Genomic DNA, 6,000 nt, shown 5'->3' with positions numbered 1-6,000 from the left:
TGCCTTTTCGAAAATGGGGACTGTCCGTTGGGTAACTTTTCAACAGAAATGTGATTATTAGCCGAAGGCATTCCACACTATCGACTTCTATCACAAAATTGTAATACATTTCATTATATTTTGTATGATTTACATCGCGGTCGATGTCCATAATTACCTTTGGGTTTGGTAAGCTTAAAGGAAGAAGGTGTTTGCTTTCGTTCTTGAAGACGTAGTTTATGGTTTTTTCTCCAAACATGGTCTTAATTGCCCTTTCGGTGCAAACGTGTAGCGATCTATTGCCGGTTTCTATCTGAAAATTGTTAACGAAGCTCGGAATGCACGCGAGAACTGCACAAAACCAAACTTTCTCCTTCATTGTGGAGAAACACCTCTAGCAAGTACCAAGTACCACACGATTATGTATATGAATCGGGTTATAGAAAATTACAAACTTCGCGATCCGTATAGAGAGATAAAAACTGTGTGAATCCTAGCATCTGTTAATGTTGTTAAACATACCTCCAGTTGCCATAGGGACTTTACTATTGATTATCCAAGAACCATTTCTCGTTATATTGGAAACTGTAATGCGCAATACCTCTGTCTTCATTTCACAGTCATAAAGCGCTTTCCATCTAAAACTCCTTGTCGTCTCTCTTTAACGCATTTCTCTTTTTTCGCTCCCACCTCCTCGCAGGGGGCTTTTTAACCATCATTATTCTCTCAGAGTGATCTCCTTGTTTCATGTTCGCTCATGCCTTTGCTCTCTCGCATTCGTTATATTCATTGTCCATATAAGTATTACAATTTTTACCTCGTACAACTTCTCCTCTTGACACTTCCTCAAACGCTATATGTCGCTACCCCCCGCTTTTTGGGCGGTTTCTTGTTCTTCTGTAAACCATCTGAAAGTTGTTGGCTTTTACCTACCCCTTTCAAGTAGATTGAACGGCTCACGGTGTTCTGACCCTGGTGTTTGCACATCTCGCTAGCGGAAAGTATATGTCTGGCGTCCTTTTACCTCTCTTCTGCATTCTTCATGTCTCTGAACACCTTTTTTTACGTATTTTCCTAGTGACTGTCACAAGTCAAATGGTACATGTTTACTCGGCATCCTTTTCTTTCAGCTGGTTTTTCAACTTCTTTTTTTTTTTACTTTTCCAAATTCTTTCCTGCCAACTTTGCTCCTATCATCATGCCTCTTTTTTAACGTTTACTGCTTCGGGTTGGGTGGTCCTGGGTGGCCCGATGTTCGCACGCCCGTTGTTAGCCATGGTAAAATAATTTATAATTTTTATCTTCTGTTTCTTGCTTATCCTTTTCTTTCGCATTGTTCTTTCATCTGTAGAATTTTCTTATATGTCGCTCTTATTTCCTCTCAATTTCTTTCCGATATGATCATTGATTCGCATACCGTGTCCATTTCAGGCCATTCTTTGATTTTACTGGCGAGGCATTAACCGTTCAAGTATAGATCTTCTCGAAAGTCTCTAATTTGGATACCATCCTCGATGATAAGTTAATATTATTAGCAAGCATTAACTTGAAGGTTCAATAGTCTTCAAGGTCGGTCAGTTATCTCGACAACAATCCGCGATTGGCTATCAAGCTCAGGCAAGTTCTGTTTACTCGCAGACAAAGAAAAGCCGATCAAAAAAACACTTAGGCACTGAGGAGATTGGACCGTCAAAGCCCAAAGAAGCCTCTGATGAAACACTCAAAGCAGAACCCACCAAGGTTCTCCAATGGAAGGCGGGGAAAGCACAACTGTCCCAACCAGACGAGCAAGCTCTCGTAGTGGCCCAACCAAAGCCAAGGGAAAGGCTGCTGCTAAAGTGAAAGGGCCAGGAAAGGGGACGTAAGGAGGGCCGCATCTCCGACATGAAATTTATACAGCTGAATCTACACAGGGCGAACGCGACCACCAGTTCACCAAAGAAAATCTAGACGTGGCCCTTATACAAGAAACATGGGTACGTACGTCTCTTATCAAAGGTTATCCCACATCGGAGACTCTATTGTGCGAAAGGGACAATTACTTCCCTCTTTGAGAGTTCATAACAAAAGACCTGCTGGCTGTGGTAGTCGCAGCACCAACTGGTGTTGCCAAAACAATGTGCAGACGTTCGCTCGCCGTCGGAGGTGCGGTGGCTGAGCAGACACTGCAAAGAGAAGGGGCGGCATCATATAGAATTTCAAGGCAACTCCCATCACCTCTATCAGAGCAAACCTCTGTATTATCTCCCGCGTTCATGCAGATTATGGATCATCGCGGAATTATTTCTCCTTTTTTGGAAGTATGTTTTACGGCCATTTTAAGACGATCTCCAATAATTGAACCCTCAGTTCACGTTTACCCTTCAGCAATCCTGTAGGGGGATAATCAATACCAACGTCTCTTTAGTAACTATGATACCAACAACATTAACAGGTTGGAGCTTTCACACGCGCTTCTCAAATTATAAGCCTGATCAAAGCTAACATAGAATTTGATGTCAGACCCGAACAAATGCGCTGGAAATTAAATTAGTGTATTATTTGCCGCCATGATAAAAATGAGGGAGAAAATTTTGTTCTATGCCGTTATTGCGGGCCTTCTGAGATTCGTGAATAATTTTCAATTCGAATTCAGTGAGTATCCATTACAAATAATATGTGTCGAAAAGGTCATCAAAACTATTTTTGGAGAAGAGACGTTTTACTATGCCTTCAAAAACAGGAGCAACCACCATCTACCACTCCACTTAAAAAATCCCAAGCTCATCGTAAACACCGAACTTCTTTCTTATAAACCCAAACAAGAAATTTACTACAACTTTGTAATTGACGTCGAAGACCATCAGTCCATCCGACAAGAAATCCGTTATCTGCAACGCACCCACTTATGGAATAAGCGAAATTCGCGAAGAGGTAAGTTTCTACTGATAACCACCAGAAAACTACAAGTGAGGCCTATTCTTAATGTACTATGGGGAATCGAAGTTGTATATGTAGCCGTTTTAGTGCTTGGGAGCGGAAAAACTTCAAGGTCTCTGTTGTACACCGCAAATCCGCATGAAATGAGGAACAAGTGCATGCGGGAGCCATTCAAACTCCACAGCCAAAATTGTGATCGAGAAATCGAAGATACTATTCCCAAACCCAGAAGAAACTATGGCGGATGTCCAGCAATTTTCTACCAACGTTTGAGTAGCCACGTGGAGCCAGTTGATAAGTTTGATCGAAAGAATTACACGCTTGACCTAGTAATGAAAGTTTTAAATGTGTCCTTGGTTAAATGCCTCGGTTATTTAACAGAAGAATGTACTACTATCGCAAATATAGATAGAAGCTTCGCATTCACTGCATCTCTTTTGGCCAAGAAAACAAATGAGGATCACCATTTAAGTCATGCGTACTCCACGGATACGCTTGTCTGGGTCGTTCCACCGCCTGATTCCAGAAAAGGTTTGGAACTTTTGATGATCCTCTTCCAGAAAGAAGTATGGGTTTTAGTTGCCGTAGCGTTTCTGTTGTTTGCTTTGGCTTGGTACGTTTTGAACCAATTTACAACAAGTTTTGGTGAAATCATTCTGAGTACCTTAAGCATCACGCTGTTTGGCAGCACCAATCGCATGCCAAATTCATCTGTGCGAGTTTTGGTCTTGTGTTACATTGTGTATAGTATTCACATACAAACGGCCTACCTTTCGAGCTTGGTGCCCGTTTTGACATCACCTCCTAAGGGGAAAGCTATTTCAAGCATTGATGAGTTGCTACAAACCCACGTGGAAGTTCGTGTTAGTCCTATGGCATTTTCGATTCTGATGACGACAATCAACTTGGAAGATGTAGAAGACTATATACGTATTTCTAACCACTGTGCTCTTAATACCCTCAATTCTGAGGAGTTGTTGGGAAAATGGTCTAAAGCCTCAAATTTTTCTATGCCTATTTTATTGAACCACTTGCGTACGATTGAATTGACTCTACGTATACCTACCCCAAATTACTTTACGGATAATTCTCGATTTCTACCAGTTGTCAACGTATTTGCAAGTACTGCAAGCGTTTACTTTATTGACAGCGTAGACGATGTCGTAGACAGGTTGACGGAAAGTGGACTTTACGAAAAACTCGATAAAGACAAAAGGATTTATGAAGAGGTCAAGAAAAGGGAGTTCATTCCTGCCGAAGAAGTGGTAGCGCTTTCCTTCGAGCATCTTAGTTGCATTTTTATTGTGTACGTATTTGGTATAGGGCTCTCTGCGATTGCCTTTATTGGAGAATTAATTGTTTATCGTTGTAGGAAGTATTTAAAAATTTAAAAGCACATGTGATCGTCTATCTTTGACTTGTAATTTTAGCGTTGATGGTGAACATTTGATTTGAATAGAGTTATCACGCATAGTTTTTTGTTTTAAATATCCTTTTCTTTGATCCAGTCGGATCGGAAAAGGACTATACCGACCCCGACTAATCGTCTGACATGGACACCGGCAACGAGACCACCACCAGCATCCGTACATATTCCAGCATCGCCGCCCCCCACAGGTCCAATCGCCACAGCCTCGCAACGACAACAGGAAGCAATGCCGAAGATGCCGTAGATATACATACTCTCCACTGCACTGCTAGAAGCTTATTTCTAGATCCAGGACCGGATTATAAGGAATGTTCCACAACGTGGGACTAAAAACCGATCCCGCGATCTTCAGTTCTTCCTCTTTCCCTGTTAGTAGAAATATGTGTGAAAGCCTGAAATGTAACTATTGACCATTTGTTCCGGGTATTTGGGAGGGATCCCATGCGCCAAATGCATCTACGACTCCATCATCATTTACCGAGTTGAATACGTTTTCCACGTTGAGCGTCATCAACAGGAAGAAGTCCCCACGATCTCGAATGTGCCTATTGCTCTATGTTTAAGTCTTCCTTCACAGAACCCGGAGTGGATCTCCCCTCCCTAAAACCGAACTGACCTTTTATCAGTTCCCTTTTTCCTTTAGGCGCTTCAAAATTATTGTCTTTATCAAGTGCCCATACAATTTTCCTGCAGCGTCCAGCTGGAAGATAGTCCTGAACTTGCTTGATATCACTATTCAATTGCCTTTTGGTATAAGCTCCAGATCCAGATCAATGAAAACTCACATTTGGATAGCAGACGTTCCAATCAGAGTCCATTCGTACCGTTATTCGCCAAAGAAGAAGAGGATAATCACCGGTCGAAACAATGTTGACGATAAAGAAAGACGGTAAGCCTAGATTTTGAGTAGATTTCCGACGCCTTAACCAACGACTAGAGCTCCAACCTGCCACACATCCAGGAAACACGCCGGGACCGCAAGGGTACTCTCGATGATCCGCTTCAAATCCGGCACTGGCAAGTGCGTTTGGAGGAAGAATCCTGACCACTGACAGCCTTTTCAAATCCCGACGGCGTCCTACTAGCTCAGGGTGATGCCCTTCGGGGTAAAACAAATGCCCCTCTCTTGTGATACGCGATGGTTGGACGTGTGACGTTCTTCAACGCTCTGTATATGTTATGCCGTCGGCTCCGGGCGCTTTTCGAAATCTTTTTTGGAGGAGGATGCTGCGGATTTCTGTCGGAGGAACGAACGTAAGATCGTTTTCCGCGGGGGCAGCTAGGATTCTTTGGACTTCTTCTTCCACATATCGATTGCGCTCTTCGTTTTAGACGGGTACCGAGTGAAGTTCACTCGAATGGTTTCGGCCAAGAGCTCTACCTTCTCCCTTGCGTCGTAGCGGTGACCGTTGAGGTCTTTCAGGGGATACGCAGCGGTGGCACTTTTGAGGGCGGTTTGTTCGGAATTGACCTGTCTCTTTATACTGGGGTCCCGAGTGAGTTGCCATCTATACTCTAATCTCTAATTATCGATGAATTGCTCCATTTTTGGAATTATAAGGATGCATGAATAAAACGTTGATTGTTGCTGTATTCTTATAATATTATTAAAGTGCCGAAATCGATAACCTATAGAAGATTTAATAATTATAAGAATACAGCAACAATCAACA

Source organism: Photinus pyralis, unplaced genomic scaffold, assembly GCF_008802855.1.
Source record: "Photinus pyralis isolate 1611_PpyrPB1 unplaced genomic scaffold, Ppyr1.3 Ppyr1.4_LG9, whole genome shotgun sequence".
In the NCBI taxonomy this organism is placed as follows: Eukaryota; Metazoa; Arthropoda; class Insecta; order Coleoptera; family Lampyridae; genus Photinus; species Photinus pyralis.
Note: the sequence above shows the minus strand (reverse complement) of the source record.